This window comes from Lepidothrix coronata, unplaced genomic scaffold (genome assembly GCF_001604755.1).
Source record: "Lepidothrix coronata isolate B3197 unplaced genomic scaffold, Lepidothrix_coronata-1.0 Scaffold88, whole genome shotgun sequence".
NCBI lineage: Eukaryota > Metazoa > Chordata > Aves > Passeriformes > Pipridae > Lepidothrix > Lepidothrix coronata.
In genome coordinates, this window is record NW_016690268.1 from 907,885 (window position 1) to 928,039 (window position 20,155).

General features: G+C 36.2%; 1 protein-coding gene across 1 annotated transcript in view; it reads left to right on the plus strand.

The window, feature by feature from the left end:
* Positions 1–20,155, plus strand: part of GPC6 (glypican 6) — a 755,565-nt gene that overhangs the window by 148,306 nt on the left and 587,104 nt on the right. The window lies entirely within an intron of this gene.

The following is a 20,155-nucleotide window of genomic DNA, read 5'->3' on the forward strand; positions in this document are numbered from 1 at the left end:
GAGAGATCGTAGCTACCTGTGTAGAGTTATCTACTTTGGGGTAAGCCAAATAGGTCATCAGTGTCCGGTGACTATGTTGGTCAGCCACTCAACTATGCAAAAAGTAGTCTAATGCCATTTTGACTTCCAAGTCGTCACAGCTGGCCTCCAGCTGCCAGTCCAGTAAGTCTTAGTGCTCACATTGCACCTCTGTCATATCTGTTGCTGGCTCAGGTACTCCAGGGTCTCTCAAATGGGACTACACGCGTATATTTAGGTAGATGAATCCAACACTAGGGTTTTTAAGCTGAATTGCACCTGAGATGGCATTATTTTGACACACATTGTATTAGTCTTTACCAGGAGCAGATCTGTGGTCAGGCTTTCTGTCTCGGTCAGAGATATACAGTTGGTTAGTTTTGGGGTTTTTTTGTATTGTTGGTATTGGTTTTACATAACATGATTTTTCCCACAGTGGTATGCGTGGTGTAAGAACTTAAGCAGATAAGGAAAGTTACATCAGACTTAGGAAAACTAAGAAAATGGTAAGGCAGGCAAATTACAGAAATACTGAATAGGCACAACTGCATTGAAAAAGACTGGGGTTTCTTGGTACTGGACACTGTGATGTTTGTTCAGGTTGCCCACTTTAGGCCTGTAGTGATTGTAACTGTTTTAGATTATTTCATCCTGATTAGTTTTAGTTTTAAACATGAACAATAATATTGTTTCTATTTTTCTACTAACCACAGCACCTGAGAGACATCATGATTTGGGAGGAACTCGGATTCCTCCAGTCATTAACGAAAATATCAAAGAACCCCAAATGACACTGAAAACTGATCCAGAATATCCCGTTGCTGCCTTCTTTTTTTCTGTCTATTCGGGGAAATCAGGCACCTTTATATAGTGATTCATTTCTCCTGAGTACCCAAAAGTGGGCCAGCTAAGGTCATACAGAAAAAGTTCAAACATGTGTTGGTAAGGAAGAGAGATAGAAGTAATATTTAAATTATGGGAAATATTGTATGAATTTAAATTATTAAATTTGTTAAGAATATTTTTTCTTCCTTATCAGAAATGCCATAAATATTATAAGGAATCTTAAGTGTACAGAGCTACTTTAGAACTTTATTGTGTGCATGTTTGTCTCTAATGCCTTCAGGACAAAGCGTTAATCAAATGCACTAATGTTTATTGCTGCTTTAATTTTTTTTCTTATCTCATTTGTGTAAGGAGATGTCTACTACACACTTATGTAGCCTAGCTCCTCTAGGCTAGTGACACGTCAGAGTTGCTACAGATGTATAATAAAACATATGGGTCAACAGTGGCTGTGTACTCTGCATAGTATTAGAAATATCGGGGTTTTTTCTCTTTCAAATCAGCCAGTGGGTATTTATTTCATTATATTTCCTTTAAAGTTACATAAGCAGAGATTCTCAGTCTCAAATCTCCAAGATGGTCTGTCTTTTTTTTTTTTTTAGCTTACTTTGTGTCAGTCTAGACTGTAATTAAAAAAAAAAAGCTTATTCAGAAAAAATCTGACTTGCTAAATGGTAATTCTATGTGCCTCATCTTTAAATTAAAAATTTATTTTCTCTTTGGATAAAAAATACATTTTCTTTTGCTATATGCTTCTAGTGTTAAATTTTCTGTTAGAAGTAGGATTTTAGGTTAACATTACAGAAGACTACATCATTAACTATTGTAAAACTGTTGGATCATCTTAGTTTTGTCCTTAGCAATGAAAAGCTTAGCACAGGTTGTAAAACTTGACTAAGAAGCAGGTAGGCTCTTCATAATGCACTGTGCATAATTTTGTGTCATCGTGGCTTGATATGAATACAGTTGTTAACTACATCTTGAACTGCAGTTATATTTTTTTTACTCTTCCTTTCCCTTCTGTTTTTAGCCATCTGGACCTGTGTTGAAATTCATACCCATTATGACTTAAAAAATATTGACTCTGTTATGAGAAAAGTTTTGTGTACTATGAGCTGTTCCTCAGTTATCCTTATGTACACCAGTTTCCTCCACTAATTCATTAGGGTTTTGCATATGCAAATGACAGACTCCTGTAAATTCTGCAAAAATGCTGTGAACAGGTCAACCAGATATGCATGTCTTCCTTGTCAATCAAATATGGGATAACTGAAAACTCCAAGTGCTTCATGGACACCAATATTTGTTCATACCCTTTTTACCATGAAGTTAGTTTGCCTTCATGACAGTAATTGAAAACATATCCCAGAAACAGCATATATATATATATATATGTATGTATGTATGTATGTATATATAAAGAGCTATATATAAAAATATCAACACTTTAGAGTTCTCTCTCAAACCAAAATATTCACATCTTTAATCTTCTCCAAATGCCTTGCCCACTCTTTCCCTTAATGACAGTTTATGAAAGAGAATCAGACAAAAAAAGAGAAAAGAATCAGAAAAAGTCTATGTTCAAGGTCTTCAAATTTAAACCATTTGTGAACCTGTATAAAGAAAGCTTCATAGCAAATGCAAAGGGTATAAAGCACAGGACTGGATAATAATTAATGTAACTGTTTACAGATAATACAGAAAGTCGGGAATTTATGATCCATTTGAGGTAATTTTAGAATGCACCTTAATTACAGAGAACCTATCAATCAAGAAAAATAGATTAAGCAGCACAGTTCTTTTAGCACTCCAAAAATACACAATATACACCAAAATGTAATACCCATTGTTATACCTACTGGTGTATTCGTTCATGTTGTTGTATTCATGAACACAGTTAAAGAAAAGATAAAAAGAGTTTCTATTAAAAAAAAGATTTAATTTCTTCTTACTTCAATTAGTAAAACATAAATAACAACTCTAGCAGTCCTTCTAACCTTAATTCTATTCATCCATGTCTTTACATAACAATGAAGTATCAGATTTTTTTATTGTATAGAGATTGATTTTTATACTAAATACACTTACAGTAAGATATTACCATTAGATGAATGCAATGTCTGGAAAAAAGTCACAGAATGGTTCTGTATAATATTAATAGTGAAATAAAAATATTCAGAATGAAAGGACAAGGCTGAAAGATACAAAAATTGCATGTAATGTGGTATAAAAAAATGTGAGTTTCCTTAAATTTGTTTTTATTTTTCCCCTGATATTTTTCATTGAAGAATGGTTCTAAGATGCCTGAAGTGTTGTCAAATGTAGCTCACAAGATCCGAAAGGTTCCCCATATGCTATTTGTTTACTTTATTTCTTGAAGCTTCAGAAAACACTATGGATGCCTATAAACAACCATCATTTAGCCATCCTGGAAGAGTAGATCACATGTAGTCATAATGATCCTTTGTTGCTAAAGGAAAGTGTAAGGACAAAAGGGAGCTGTCGGATACACAGACTTGGCAGTCTCCTGGATCTCAGCAGTAACAATATCTTTCATGATATATGTCAGGCCTTTTACACTATCCTGAATGTTCCAGATGAACTGAGAAGACATTTGGATTTCATGCTTTAACTGGGAGAGGCATTTTTAAGGTTGTTTGCTAGCATCTTACTGAGGCTATTTGTCTACTCACCTGGGGAAGTTCTCAAACCTGTCACTCATGAGTCTCTTCTTGGAAGGCATGATTGGATAGCTCCCAGAAATAAAAGATGTAAACAGTGTCATAAACGATTACTGTCTCTCAAGACATCCTCATTTTGCCAGAGGAGTATGTTGCAACTGTACAAATGCAGCCTCATTCTTGATTTCAGTTGTGATGACTTACAAACATAGGAAATAGGTAAAAATGCTGTGTCTGGAGGGCACGTAAATATGACCTAGTAATAATAAACAGCAAATGTCATTCACTATACATCAGAAATACAGTTTTTCTTTATAAAAATTCAAGGTGAGATAACAAGTGGTAAAATGCTTGCAGCATGCTTAAGGATGGTACGGTGTTTTCTGTTTTTTCACTTGCTGGGCTTCCTAACACAGACTTCTAAATTTATAGATTTGCTATGTCTTCAGCCAAAATTAGAGTTTATCAGGCCGATAAACTCTGATAGGTTTTAATACATTAGATTTTTTTTCTTTTTTATTTCAGTTCTCAAAATTGTCACTTAAGTGACATTGTACCTTTAGTTTTCCAAAATAAAGATTCAGGAGAAAGTCCTGGCCAACACAAAATTGTCTGTGACTGCAGCGTACCTAGGATTTACATCAAGTTGCTGAGTCTTTCTTTCAGGAGAAAAGCACAGATTCTGAACCGATTCACAGAGCGCTACTAGATATTAAAAAAGCTTTTTTATTGTTAGCAGCAAAACTCAAACCCTGTAGAATGCACCAAAGAGAAAAATCACCTAAACTTCACATATCCTCAGCTTTAGTGCTCTAGGTGACTTGAAATTTGGAGTTCTTTTTATCTTAGAGGATTTTTTTGTTTGTTTGTTTATTTTTAGCCTTTTATCTGAATATACTCAGTACATTTTCAAGATTTCAGGGTTTGCATTCAGGCCGAAGATCATAGTGTGGCTGTTGCATTCAGCACCTAAACCCAAGAGTTTTTCATAGAATCACAGAATGGTTTGGCAGGGACCTTGAAGATCATGTAGTTTCAACCTCCCCACTGTGGGAAGGGACACCTTCTACTAGACAACATTGCTCAGAACCTCATCTAGACTAGGACTGAACACTTCCAGGTATGAGGGATCCACAACTTCTCTGGGAAACCTATTTTGGTGCCTCACAACCCTCACAGTAAAGAATTTCTGCCTAATATCTAATCTAAACCTACCTTCTTTCAGCTTAAAACCATTCCCCATTGTCCTATCACTCCATGCCCTTGTAAAAAGTCCATCTTTAGCTTTTCTGTAGGCCCCCTTTAGGTACTGGAAGGCCACTAAAAGGTCTCCATGGAGTCTTCTCTTCTCCAGGCTGAACAGCCCCAACACTCAGCCTGTCTTCACAGGATGAAGCATCATAGAGATGCTCCAGCCCTCTGGTCGTCTTTGTGGCCCTCCTCTGGGGCTTGTTCCAACAGGTCCACATCTTTCTTGTGTTGTGGACATTTTAATGCTCTCCACATAGAATGAGAACCAAACCAAAATTTTCTAATAATATTTCTAGAAAAACTGATGTATCAGAAATGCTGACTAGAACAGATACATTGTGAAAACCAGTAGGAAAGATTGTTTAACAGTTTTAGAGAAAATATCTTTTGAAAAAATATAAGTAAGAACCAACTCAGCCTTACATATCACTAATTTAGTTCTATATAAAAAAAGGTTTTTTAGAATTGATTTTGCACTTTTATGGTTCATTAAAAAAAACTCCAGTTGGTTTCCCGTCGAAATATACTTGAAAAGATGAACAGCAGAATTACAATGTTGTTCAGATTTTTATAGCTTTGCCTTCATAATATGAGGGAAGTGTGTGAGGTTGAACATCGCAAAACTTTTGTATTTCCTAATTTTATTTTTAGATTTGTAGTTGAATTTAACACTTCTGAATTTGTTAGATTAATAAATGGCATGGTCCTCAAGTGGTCTTTACGGATTTCTCCATCAGCTTTAGCAGTGTTCCCATTGCTACTGTTCTGAGCTGCTTTCGGCAAAGATTCGTTATGGGAATGATAGTTTGTGGCCTGTGTAACTTGAAGCAACTAGAGCACCATCAAAGGCACTTTTCCCTTTGGGCTTAAACTTCACATTCAGAAACAGAAGTGGTATTCTCACTCTACAGGTATCAGTTATAATGTCAGGAGACCATTTAGTGATGGAGACTTGATTTCCTAATATCTGGATTCTCCTATGGAGGTTAAGGCTTTATATGTGTTTTCACTCAGACACAGAAGTAAATGACCAAACTGATATCTTGAGCTCAAGGAGAGAGCTCAAGAGAAAGAGATCTAAGATCTACACATTTATACTGTACATGTAAGTGTTCTCACATGACAGTTACAGATATCAAAATGTTCTTAGAGTTATAATTTTGGTTGAGAGGTTGGCAGGTGGAGAAATCACTGTAAATCCCATTCAGTTGTGCACAGATGAAGAGACGTCAAAAGAGAGAGGCTGATCGGTATATATAAGAGGGAAATTATTCAGGACACCATCAGCACACAAAAAAGAGCTAGACATGGCTATTCGATATACTTTAAATTCAAGTGGTAAGTTTTTTATTCAGAAGCTTCCAACCCATCTCTTGAACTGAGTCACTCAGCAATATTGTGGATTGCCATTTGAATAAATGGCAGCGTCTTCCTTGCTTTTCTTATTGTGTACTGAGAATGGAAAAGAACTATGGAACAGCTATTTTCATGACCCTGAATTTTGCTCTTTTTTTCTACTATATTCTCCTTTTTCTGCTATATTGACCACTAAAGTGATATACAAATAAAAATATTCTCTTCTAGAAAAGCCAGAATTTAAGAAAACAGTAAAAAACCTTTGCTTAAATGAATGATGAAAATTTCCTTTTTGTCTGTAGATTTTAATAGTAAATCTTCTTTTTCTTCTTCCTCTCTTCTTTGACATTTATCTGCTACATTCAATAGCTTCCATTAGGAAGAAGGTACTATTTCTGAAGAAGAATGTGACTCTTACTTTCCTTTTACCTTAAGATTTGGCACTGACATTATTTATACTTTTATCCAATAAAGAGAAGCTTTCTCAAAAGTGATTCATGTTCTGTCTGTTTAAAGAATGCAGAGGCATATACTCCCTTCAAAGAGGAAAAAAATATATTTTTTGGCCTTCTTAAGTCATGTCTCTCCTCTTTATATCATTTTAATGGTTCCTTCAGTTTTTATGGAATGGAGGCTTTATTGACTAGTCAGTCTAAAACACAGTGCTAAATATTATATATGAGCTAAATAAGTTGATTGTTATTTTGCCAACTAGATGTCTGAAAAATATGAAACTCCCCATTGTGATCATCTAAAGAGAAAGCTCATTTAATCTCTGAAGAATCTATAGTAATGTTACTTTTTGATTTTGTTTGCATTCATTGCTAGAAGCGAAAGGAAGAAGTAAAAAAAAAAAATCACATCTGAGGAGAAAAAGCAACATTTTAGGAAAATTATTTATTAGTTTGATTGAAATAATAGTTCATTCCTTCCCTTTTGTGTTTTTAGGTGACCCTTCCTTCTCTAAAATAAACATTTGATTGCAGAGGCAAAATCCATTCTTCCTTATAATAGATCCTCACAGTACAGCAAGAATTAATATTGTCTGTTTTCATGCTGTTTTTTCTCTCCAAAAACACTCCTTAAACTTGCTAGTTACTTGCAAATGCTAAGGAAATAACAATAGCCTACAGATGCAAACACACTAAGCTAATTCTAACCACTGAACTACCATATTTTGAGAGTAGTAACAACTGTAGTTGTCCTTAGGAGAGCAAAGCAAGGAAAAGATTTTCCAGCTGAGGAGAGAGAACTCATGCTAAAAGACTAAGGGCTACTACTGTAAATAAATTTATTTGCGGATGTAAGTTAGGTGCTTCTTAAGTGAAGAAGAATATATTTTAAAGTTTTCTAAGGTCTCAGTAGAAGAGTTAAAGAGTTAACAGCTGCAGTGTCCCAGTGTTGGTTAAACTGGGCATTTGGCTTCTGTCTCCAGAATCAGAGTACTAGACAACTGGTACAATTTTTTAAAAGTTGGACCATTAAGAGAAATTTTTCTTTTTTAAGCATTTAAAATACAAAGTGTCAGGATTTGCATAAAACTGAGTTGATTATTCTTTTCTTCAAAGAAAGCTGAGGTGATTGCGTAGTTGTCTGACTGCAGGTGCCAGTGGGTCTAAGGAAAATATTAAGTACTATAAAATGCCTGATAAACCCACAGCAGTGGCTGCCCTACAGCAGAGACTGTGAGGCTTGAGTTGCATTGCTGCAAATAAGGATTATCAATCAAAATCATTTCCTGAGCCAGAACATGCCTCATTCTGCTGAAGAAGGAAAATTCACACCCATTTGCATGAGAACAGGAATGAAGGAAAAGAGAAAAGGCCAAAGTTCACATGAATCATAGAAGGTTCTCTAGGAAAAAACAGAATATTTGAGGTTCAAAGGTGCCTGTGGAGATCATCAAGTCCAACCCCACTTCTCAAATCCGTGTCAGCCACAGCACATGGCTCATGTTGAATTTTGAGAATCTCTGAGAACGGAGACTCCAAAAACTCACTGGGCAACATGTGCCAGGGCTTGGTCAGGCTCACAGAGATGTTCAGAGAGAACCTCCTATGTTTCAGGTTGTGCCCATCTCCTCTGGTCCCATCCCTGGGCACCACTGAGCAAAGCCTGGATCTGTCCTCTTTACACCCTTCCTTCAGGTATTTACATACATTGATGAGATCCCCCTGAGCCTTCCTTTCTCCAGGCTGAGCAGCCCCATGGCTCTCAGACTTTCCTTAAATGAGAAATGCTCAAAACTATTCATCATTTTTGTGGCCCTTTTTTTGCCTCACAGCTTTCAAACAACTAGGATTTTTTAAAGGTTGTATGTACAAATAATAGTCAAAGCCACTCTGTAAAGTCTACCATAAGAGGAATAAGACAAATTACAAACAGTTGCTTTTTCAAGAATCAAACTATATCTTCTTTAAGTTTTAATGTCTGGATAGACTTTGAGCGCTGCTAACCAGACTCTTGTCACTTAGAAAGCCAAATGAATGACAGGATGAAATCTGTCTGATAATCTTTTGTGGCTGGGAGGAAGCAAAGAAAAATTATTAATTCATTAAAAAGGTGGGGACCAGACTTAGGACCTTTAAAGCTTTTTCAAACTATTTCTTAATTCCTTTTGGAGTAATACTGAGTTTCAGAATGAGTTGCAAAGAGTGCATGTATAGACATACACAAGATTCATATCGACAGAAACATTCATAGCTTTTAGCATCTTTTAAGGACCTTAAGACAGGTCACATTGAAGACTGCATGTAATGTCTTGACAGCAGGTGCACCTATTTTAGCATTTTATCTAGGATAAAAATTATTTTGAAGGAGTTTTTCTGACCATTCCACCTTTAAATGTTTCATTGCTATCATGGAAACAGTGCTGGAGTGTAGAAAGTGAAGAATTTTTGGATGAAACTTAACCAGATGTTTTTCTGCAAATCCCACATGCACCACAAAATGAGTCTGTAGTTAAAGCTTCCAAAAACTCAATAGAAAGTGCTTTGTCCTACAGAACTCTCTGTTGCAGTGCACTGATTGGTAATGCAAAAGATAACCCACAATGCACTTATATATGCCCAAGAATTAAATTTCTTTGTCATTCACAGACAGCTAGACCATTTGGAGGTGGAAAGCCCCATCTTTTTTTAGAGAAAAATTGGCAAGGTGATGGATCATTTGTAGTAACAGCTTCTTTGTAGTGGAACCCATACAAAAGTGTTCAGGTGAAGTTTGCAAGTTAGACTTCAGTCAGCGCAAAAGCTGACTTCGTAGCATTTGGGCAGCCATTTGTTTTCCTTCAGTACTGGTGTAATATGTCTGGGGATATGATTTGTTTTCTTTGCAAATGTTGACACTGTTAAACTAATGATCTAAGCAAACTTTTATTAATATATTTATGTGTATGTGTATGTAGACACATGCACACATACAATAGACACGTGAACACCAAACATGGTGCAGTGTTCATAAAACCCTCTATTTTGCCTTTCTTCAAGTTGTTTCTCACAGAAATCTTGCTGAAGGAACTTCTACTGGTACACATGTGAAAAAAACCCAATGTATCCTCAAACAGCTGTTTCTATGAAAAATACATTAATGCACTTAATTAGTATTGACCTTTTAGAATATTCATCATGCCATTCCTTTATTATCCTGAAAGTTCACTTTAAAGGAGGTGTAGCTGGTATTGCAGGAAGAGGCTGAAAGAAAATGAAGTTGGGTTTTATTTTTATGCTAAAGTAGCTGGTTCCTGCTGGATAGCCTTAATTTGTGTCATCATTACACATACAATATTTATTTTGTGTTATTGTAAACTTTCTTAGATTATATTACTTTAGATGATTACTCTGGTAGAACAGGAAAGTTATTTGTACAGAAATTGCTTAATAGTCATGTTTTAGCATATTTTCTTGCAAAAATAAATGTCTTTATCCAAATAAGCAAAATAATAACAATTACTCAAATACAGTCACATGTCCATTGAAGATTAATCATCAGGAGTAGTATTAAGGATCTTTTAATACAGTATATGAATGATTTCTTATGAGTCTTCAGTCATTTTGTGTAAAGATAACTAAGGTTATTATTGTTGCTTACTTGAGTTTCCATGTTTTCTGTTAATATTTTTCTGGAGCTCTGTCATGCAGACTTCATCTGCTGTTTTACAAATAATCTCAAACATGATGATCTAATAGTAAGCCCATCAAAAAAAGACCTGATGCAGGTCATAGCCATGGTCATTTTTGTACTCCCCCATTTAGACTTCCCACATGCAAATGAAATGTCTTTGAGCTATGGTTTCTATATCCAAATTACAAACAAGAGGAGCAAAGTCACAGACTTAAAATCTGCATGGCTTCTTAAATACACATTGTTCTTTTTCAGAATTTTTGGAGTGCTTCCCACTGCATTGAGGGCTTGCACCTTGCAAAATGCTCATCTGGATTTCTGCAGTTTTCAAATTCTTGCTGCTATATTGGGGTTATTCCAGCACATCTTGGCTAACTAGCTGGTGGCAATACTGGATTTTTCAGTTTACAACTTTTTACATTACTTACCAAGGATAGATTTAGGGGAGAGCACTCCAAAACAGCTGCCATCTCAGCAGGGTTAATGCAAGAGTTCAATGTATCTATGAGGTCATGTAGTGAGATAAACACATTTATCTCGTTTTCGTATTAGTATCAAGTATATTTGATAATATCCAAGTTAGTATAAAAAATGCATTTGATTTTATAAATGTAAATGGAGTCAGTGAAATTTCTGCTCTGATATTTTTATGCAGTCTGGAAAAGGAATTATTCATAAATCAAAGGGATTGTAATGGGTCAGGAAAGTGCAGGAAGCAACACTGTTCTGCCACACCAGTGTTTACATCTACAACAGCAGCAGGACAAATTTCTTTTGTATGGGAGGGCTGTTTACATCATCTCTCCAATAAGTAAAAGAGGGAAATAAATTTGGTAATTGGGAAGAAGTGAATGTGTATTCCAAGACAGCAAACAGAGAAATAATCTATTACCCCAGTATATTTCAGTAGGAACAGATGCTCATTAAGGGCATGCAATGGGAATGGAGGACAGCAGGATTCCTGAGACTATTTCTGAGAGCTGGATATTTAGAGAAATCTGTTAGATTGGATGTTCGAACATCTAGCTTAAGTACAGATTACTATAAACATTTGCAACTGTTTTCTATTTTACATTTGCTTTAAAGGGCTTTTTATTCTATGCTGAATTAAAGAAAATGTTGAGGTACAGCAAAATTCTTCTCACCCATTCAGGGGAGAAAGAAGGCTTGAATACAAAACATGGACTGCTGGAGACACTTTTACAACCATCTACCTTTGCAATAAGTTATTTTCAGGCTTGACACATAGGCATAACTTGTCCCAGTTTGAAAATGAGCATCTCAGAAACCAGGAAAGGGACTTTCCTGCTGAGGGATCGTGACATTTGTGATGGTTCTTTTAGTGTGAAAGTAATAGACAGTTCACATGAATGTCCCAAGTCCCAAAGGTGCTTACAGTTGTTCATACTTGCAAATAGAAGGACAGCCCTTTACTAAGTGTATTTTCAAAACTTACCACAGAGGGGCCACATTTTGCCCAGAGTCTATGTGTGCTGCTCTTCTGCTGTATAAAACCATTTTGACTGGACCACATGAGAGTCAAATTGGGCAATTTGGGCAGAGCTAGGCAGGTAAATACAAGGATGTATGGAGACACCTGTATTCCCCTGAACTAATTTGTTCTTCATTGTCTGGTTTAGGTTCCAGGAGCAGGCATCAAATATAGCATAATTAAAGCTCCTAATCTGATTTTGACACTGCTGTTGTTCCTGCTGCTGCCATTCATACTGTCAAAGGACAATTAGTTTCATTAACCAAACAAAAGTACTGTTTAGGGGGATGCAAATTCAACACATCTTACTCAGCACTTGGTCTGTCATAAAGGTAAGCAATCTCTGACTGTCTGTGAAGACTTTACACTTCCCATGGGCAGTACAGTGGTGAATTTTTAACCAGTGTCATGCTTCTTTCTATACCTGATGATTAATGTGCTGGTAAAAACTTCATGCACACTTAATCATTCATAACCAAACATAACTGAGTATGTGCTGCTAAAAGCTTCAGCATTTATAATTAAATGACAACAGGAGAAAGAAACCAGCTAAATCTGGAGCTAGACAGTTTGAAAGCTGAATAATAATGTTTAAATTTTCCTCCATATTGCACAGTGGCATTTAAGAGGATTTCTTGGTGAGTTTTATAATGAGGGAGGGAAAAAATTATAACAGGTCCTTCTGTGTTTTCTTGACTAGGGAGAAAAAAAATGGGGCAGCGCAAAGGCAACCTAAACATTTTTACAGGAATATGCATTAGAAAGTTTGTTTGAAGCCCTGGGCATGAATTTTCATCATGTAAGTTTGAAGAAAATCTCAAGAAGACAACTTGTTGGCTGTGAAGATTGTAAGAAGAAGGGGAGGGGCAGTCTCGGAGTCTATTTTCTCATCTGGGAACTCTCTTTTACTATATTATGGTGTTCACGAGAAATAAATCAATGCCAGCATTACAAGAGAGTCTCATCTGCTACTCCTTAACCAGCCTCACCTTAGAAGAGAAGGAAGTTTAACTTTAATCTCCGAGCATGTGAGAGGGGGCTTCAGCCTCTGAAGGACTGGATAGAGGCACGTGCATGTTATCAGGTCACAGCCTGAGTGTGAGCTTGATTCAGAAAAACACAGTTCATGAATTTTAACTAAATTCAGACTGACCTGTTGTTTCTCATAAATTCAAGAATATAGCCTCATAATTTTTTAAATTGTTACTTCCTATAACTTTTATGATTTATTATAACTCATCAAAAGTAGCTTATCTTAGATTTAAAAATAGTATTACTAAAACATATATAGGTCTTTAAAACAATTTGCCTCGGGATATGAAGTGTTTTCTTAGAATGTTTGGAATTAAATTTTAGTATTTTCGTGTAATCCACTAAAAATAAAAAAATAAACACACTTTTAAATCCAGATTTTTAAAAGGACTTTTTTTCTGTTTCTTCAGTTGGGAAAATGTCAAGCAGTAGTAAAAGGGAATAAATTACAAGATGTTTCCACCCTGTGGGGCTTTTTTTTCCTTTTTTTGTGTTCCCCCAAAGCAGGTGTAATAGATGGATCAGTAGTCTAATTTATTAATTCCCTGAAGCTTGAAAGAGATACCTTAGGGCAAAAGAATGTGGAAGCTATCTGAAGCAATGCAGTATTCAATTATTTATTTGCCTCTGTCCTTAAAAACTGCTTCAGCTCCAGATCTTCCCATTTCTCTTATATAATTAATGGGGGTATAAAATACAGCTCAGAGAAACTTGGCTGGATTTGAAAGCATGCTTACATGTCATGTTTTTTGTTCACCATAGAAAGTACATAGGCATATACGTACCAGTTTCTGCTTATTTGGTCAGCAAATACTTGACGTCTGTCATGTGTTTAACTATGTCCTGAAAGTGAGGACACCTGTTTTTGCCAGACACATTAGTTGTAAGTGCAATTTGCAGGAACATATCTGCACACATGTATAAAATACATTTATAAACTTGCAAGTGGGTATATTTTTAATGATTTTTAGGACTAAAGCATTACTTTAACTTAGTTGTGCTGAGATAGACCTTAGAAAGTGACAAATTCCTATTCATTTAGTCACCATAGACAATGTTTTACAACAGGAACAGAAACCTTCACTACAAAACATGGAAGGGATGAGGGCGTGTTCTTGGGAAGTAAAAGGGTTAGGTATATTCTCCTGGCTGAAAAGAGTGTTGAACTTAGGTCTTCTATTTAAGGAATAGACTCTAAGATGAGAACCACCACTGCACTCTTCAGGTGCTTCTTTGCTTCCCTTTCTTGAAAAAAAAATAATCAAGAATTCAACTGATTACCTCAAATAAGATGTGTAAAATCATTTCCATGTCATTGCAGAAATTCTAAGTTGGTCATCTCACCACTTCATAAATCCCCACATAGATTCCAGATCCCATCCCTCTTCTGCTTTTCTTTTTTGTTAACTTGGCATAATCAACCATCAATAGACACCATATTCCTAGACACTCTCTTTTCCTCACTAATGGGAATGCCCAGATGGGAATAGATAGCTACAAGCTCACACAGCCCTTGCTCCAAATCAACTGGGCATCAGACTCATGAAAGTAAAACTTTAAAAAATCAGGGGCTAGACTTTTGAAAGTATGTATGTGTCAAAGAGTGTTTTAAATATCAGGCTTTGTACAGCTGAGGATAGAAACACCCACTGTTTGATACCTATGGAACTTTTGATCTTAAAGACACAGGAGACCTTGGAGATAATGACTTGTGCATCCGTTAATCACAGTAAATTGTAGATACTTGTTATAATAAAAATAAGCATGGTGTCAAGATTTAAAAAATATAACAAATGCTTGGGTTTTGTTTGTTTTTAAAAATTATTTTGGAGACAGATAAATGTGATAATATTTCAAACATTATAATTAGATTACTTACTTAGGGCTGTTAGATATGTTATTACCTATATGGAGGAATAGTATGTGTGTTTATGAAGTTAATTAACTGATTTGTAGACTCAGAATTCTGCAAGAAATATAGAAAGCTGAGTTATATGTTTGAACACAGGATGAAATTTGTATTTGGATTCCCTGTGTAGTTTTAAGATAAGTAAAATCCAGTTAATGTAGCATTTTACTACTGGTGAAATCTTCAGCTTCTAGAAATCACCCATTTCCAGTAACTGAAGACAAACCAGTCCAGTTTGGGACACTTGTATATGCTGTTTTCTACAACAAGTATTTTAAAATATAGTGCATACTTTTTGCTTCTATCTAGAAACTTGTGATATAAGAAAATGTGCCTATGGATAAATGCATTCTTTCAGAACAGCCCTTTCCCAGGCTTGCTAGACTGATCTGCCTAACTCGCAAGATTCTCTGTAAGGAGACAAATGTTCTATGGAAATCACAAAGACTACTGTTTTCTTAAAAATCAGGTCCTGTTTTACACTCTGATATACTAATCTGAACCTTTCAACAGCAGAAAACAGATGCAAAAATCATACTATTAAGTATGGTAAATATAGTGATTTATCAAATTTAGCCTTTGCAAGTTTTCTGTACAGAGGTTAACAGGACTATTTATTTGTCTGTGTCTGGAGCTGATTTAGCACTAGAAACAGCAAAGTAAATACAGTTTGCCCTTGAACAGTGCTATAGTTTAGGAATGTAAGGCAGTGTCTTTATTTTGAAAAGTGCATGATCTCTATAGAGGTTGCTCAATTTGCACACATTAAGTAGACTTTTCATGTTGTTTTTAATGTTTAGTTTACAGAAACCCAGGTCACGATGTGTGACGCTGGAAGCAGGGTGAATGAAAGCACAACTTTTCCCCTCATTTGTGAGAAAGGAAAGAGTGGGGAGGAGGGTAAGTGTCTTAGCAGCTGTCTTTGTCAAAGATTATTTAAAAGCTGTAAAAGCCTTCATTTGCCTTCAGGAGTTGTGACATATGGTCAGAAATGGTTTGAAGATTTATTGTCATTTTTGCTGGATGAGATTCAAAGTGTTCTTTAACAAGGATCTTGTCCCTCATCATCTTTGGAAAAATCCTTCAGAAATTGTAAAGCATACAGAAAGTAGACCGAGCCCTGGAGTTTTTAATGATTTTTTTCTTTTTTTTTTTAGGAAAGGCAGTAAGCAGGTTTTTCAGATTAAAGAAAAGAAATATTCACAGTAAAAGTGAACTTTATTTTTTACTTGCAATCCATTTTTTATTGTGACACCATTTCACCATATGCATTAATGACAGATTGTTCCTTTCCCAGTTAATTAAAGTTTCCAGTGCAAACTGTGCACACTACACATAGATTCTCCATGCAATTACAGCTATCCATTTTGTCTGGACCTCCCTCCCACAATAGTTAACAGATGTGGATTTCACATTTTGAAGGCATGATGAAACCTTTCTACCCATAAAAGCCCATCAAAACTTGTGAGGCCAAGAAAGTGACAGGTTGGTACCAAATGACAGGCTTCCTGATCAAGCAAAATAAAGGCTGATAGCAAAGGGAGGACAAATGCCTTGAGCACAGAAGTACTTGGAACCAAAAATATCCCCCAAAAAAGTCTTGAAATGGTAATGAACAAATCTTCTCTTACTTGATTCTCCAAGCTGAAGGTACGTGGAACAGTATTGTGCCTGCTCTTGCTCTCACTGTCTGTTGCACCAGTGGGAAGTTAGAATACAGCCCAATGCAATGAATATTGATCTCAAGGTATACGAGGTACCAGAGAGATATGGCAAAGGGCACCTTTCTCATCCCTCTCAAATTTTGCGTAAGTCAGAGTGATTTAAGCTTTAGCTGAATAAAATCCTCAAACTTTAGCAGGCTTACAAGAATTTATTGTGTTCCAGTAAGAAAATAACACAGAAACATAATACTCTAATCATATTTTTAAAGGTAACTTCACAGTATAAAGTTATGGTGCTTCCATGGTAGAATTATAGTTGCTTTCAGATTCAGTGTCCTTGGTTGTTTTGTGAATAACGATAATATATCACATAAGCAGGAAGTGAATCATCTACATATGTAAAACTTCTCTATGTCTAATGTGCCACCACATTAGTGCTCATGGTGGGAACAGGCGAAAGGCACCATGCGAGCCTTTCACACTTTCATGATGACCATGTGAAGACCAAGAGGAAGGTGATCCAATTGTAGTGACAGGCAGAGAAGCAGAGTAAATGTATTTTCACCAGGGTTTCTTGGAACACATGGAAACATGAAGAGCAGTAAGGGAAAGACAGACTTGGTATGACTCTTGGCCAGGCATTTTTATCACTCCCTTGTTTTTCTCGCTGTTATCACTGAAGTTTTCTGGTCTTTTTGGGAGGGAGGACAGTATCCAAATAATTTCTTGTCATGCTCTTTACTTTGTTTCCAGGTCAGATGAAATCTGAGTCAGGATTACATAAAAATAAAACCACTCATTCCAACATCCACTTAACCATCCAAGACAAAAGAAAAAATTGTGTTTTAACAGAAACTACTTCATCTAATTTTCTAGATGTTTCTGGCTACACAATTGGTGACAAATTAGACCTGTCCAGAGCTGTCCTCTGGCAGGAGGGCCAGCAGACCTGTCTGTTCAGTTCTCTACCTCCGGGTGTTGCTTTGTGCAACATGCCCATGGGCACAGTGACTGCCATATGCCACTCCTAACTCCATTTTTTCCATACATGCCAATGCACGGAGGAAAATGGTCTATAAGTGCTGTGCTTCAAGGTTCTTTACTGGTTTTACCTGTTTTGTTCTTTCTTCAAGTGCCCCAAACTTTCTACAGAGCTTCATTCTTCCTGGCAGGAAGCTATGTTTTTTTGGCAGCAAGACCTTCCTAACCCTCAGGCTGTATTTTTCAGACTTGATTTGCATAAATTTGCATCAAACCACCAATATAGGGCCTCCCATCTGCTTTGCACTATTATCACTGAGTGGTAGGAATAACACAAATGTTTGAAACAGAGCTACCAGACCTGCCTGAGATGCTCTCCTCTCTCACACGGGGACTGCTGCTGTGCAGCAGCTTGAAACCAAACTTCCAGACATGAACAGCACTCACTGTGAAAAACACCCCCTTACAGTGAATTCAAGGGTTCAGACTGACGAATGTGTTCCTAGAGGAGCAAAAATGCGGTGGGAACATCACCATTGAGGAGAAGCCAAGCAGTATAGGTTCTCAAAGAGTGTTGTGGTTGTGCTGGCAGTAAATTCCCTGCTGTCAGAGAGGCACGGATGTGCCAAATACCAGATTGGCAAGGTGGCCACCACTGCTGTGCCCCTGTGTCTTCCTAGTGCCCATCTCCAAGTCAGAAATATGGGATGGAAATTAGGAAGGAGTACATAGTAACAGATGTTTGCTGCAGAGTGGAAGGGGAACCAGCCTTGATAATGAGGAAAATAAATCCCTTTCTCTCCACACCTACATCTTGATTAACTAGGATGAGCTATTCCAGGTAATAGTGAAGCAGTCTTGTTTTGTGAAAGATGAATCAACGCAGGCCCATGTATGGTACCTCAGAAATTGCTCCAACAGGATGTGTCTTTCTGCTTCTGAGATGCAGAACTTAAGCCCTAACAGTTTTCTGAATTACTTGAGATTTTCTTCTTATTAATGCTAATTTAAATCTTCTTGAGGAAGTTGGTAGCAAGTCTGTCACAGGCAGAAAGTCTCCCTTTTTATTTTTAACGAAGGGAAGATTATACTTGGAAGCAAATCTTAGTAATTTTCATTTGATTTTTACATGAATCACTGAGATACCACTCCATGAATTAAATTAACCTTGTTGCTACAGTTATATAGAAATTCACACTCTCTGATGGCTCTTAATTCTTAGTCTATTTTCAAACACCTGTTTTTGAACACAGAGGCAAGGCATCTATATGACATACACTGGCACAATATATTACTAGGAACTTCTAATACCCTGTCCCATGGATACTTATTGTCTCATTAAATAACTTATGAAAAGGAGTTTGAATTATCCACATTAAATGATAGCTAGGAGACCTGCATAATGAATTTATAAGTTTATCCTAATCAAATGCTGTTTTCCAGATATAATTTCTTGACTGAGCCCTGGGCTAAGGACAGCTCAGTAGGGGGCTAATTATAGTGATGCTTTTAGTATGAAAAATAGTTGCTTTCCCTTATGGGAAAATTTCTTTAGACTACTAGGTCATGATAATGAAGCACTGTTTGTCAGTGTGGAAAACTGCAAGTAATAGTTACTTTTATTAGAAGTTGATGTAGATGATTTTGATGAAGTTTGTGAAATACTGGGAAATACTTGTCATTGCTTCCAGAGAGTACTGGAAAGTGAGTAGGATGAATAAGTTACTGTACTTTATTTAATATACTACATTAGAAATGTCAGTATGCATGAGAATAGCATATTGTGGGTGAAGCAACCATTGCTTATTAAAGGAAATCAATATATAACAACTAAAATAAAGCCTCTTTTCAGTATAATGGGGGACAACATTTTCGAAGAGCCTGCAATGTGCCTACAAAGAACATTGACTCCAAGATAGATGCTATAACTGATCTTGCCATTCATACACCATAAAACCCTTTTGTCCCTTACATTTTGGGTTTACACAATGAGCTGAAAGTCTGTAAATACAAAGGAAAGTGGAACTTTTTTGTTTGTCACTGTACAAAAGTAGTAATTAATTTTATTATTGTGCATGCTTTTTAAGGATGGAGCAGAATAACAGAGTTAGAGTCTCTGGATCTACGGTAACAAACATGTTGAAGAAAGCTGAATTATATGGGTTGAAGAATCTTAGGACAATCAGGATTTTGACTTAGTCCTTAAATACTACACAACTATTAGCATGTTGCATACCAAGGTCAGGGATAATTTTCTCTGACTTCTTTTTCTGTTGCAAAGACATATACCTACGTGATCTCAGAAGACAAAGAGACAAACAGATGTGTGTTTGAATTCTTAGGTATTGATTAAAGTGTCTGAGGCTGGGTTCTGAAATTATTTTGCATAGCTTTTGTTGACACTGCATCTAGTCTGTCTTAGTTTTAGTTTAGGGAATAGCTTAATATAGTGCTCTCGATGAAGCATTAAACACTGCCAAAGTTTGCAGTACGGAGTGTAAAGTTGATGAAAAAATACTAGTATGTGGTTTTCTAACATCAGCTACAGTTGATTGCAGGTATCTAAGAAATTTAGGAAGTCAGTCAAAAATCATGATAAAACAGCATGATCTTCCCAAAATATAAAAAAATAAATCAAAAAATCATGGAATTTGGTTTTTACTGTTGATTTGGTTCTCACAGAATCATCCATGTTTCTCTCTCTGTTGTTTTTTTTTGTTTAGTTGTTTGGTTTTTTTTTTTTGGTCATCTTTTGTATTCAGAACTATTTCTTAGAATAGTTCTTAGACAAGTTGTTTGACTA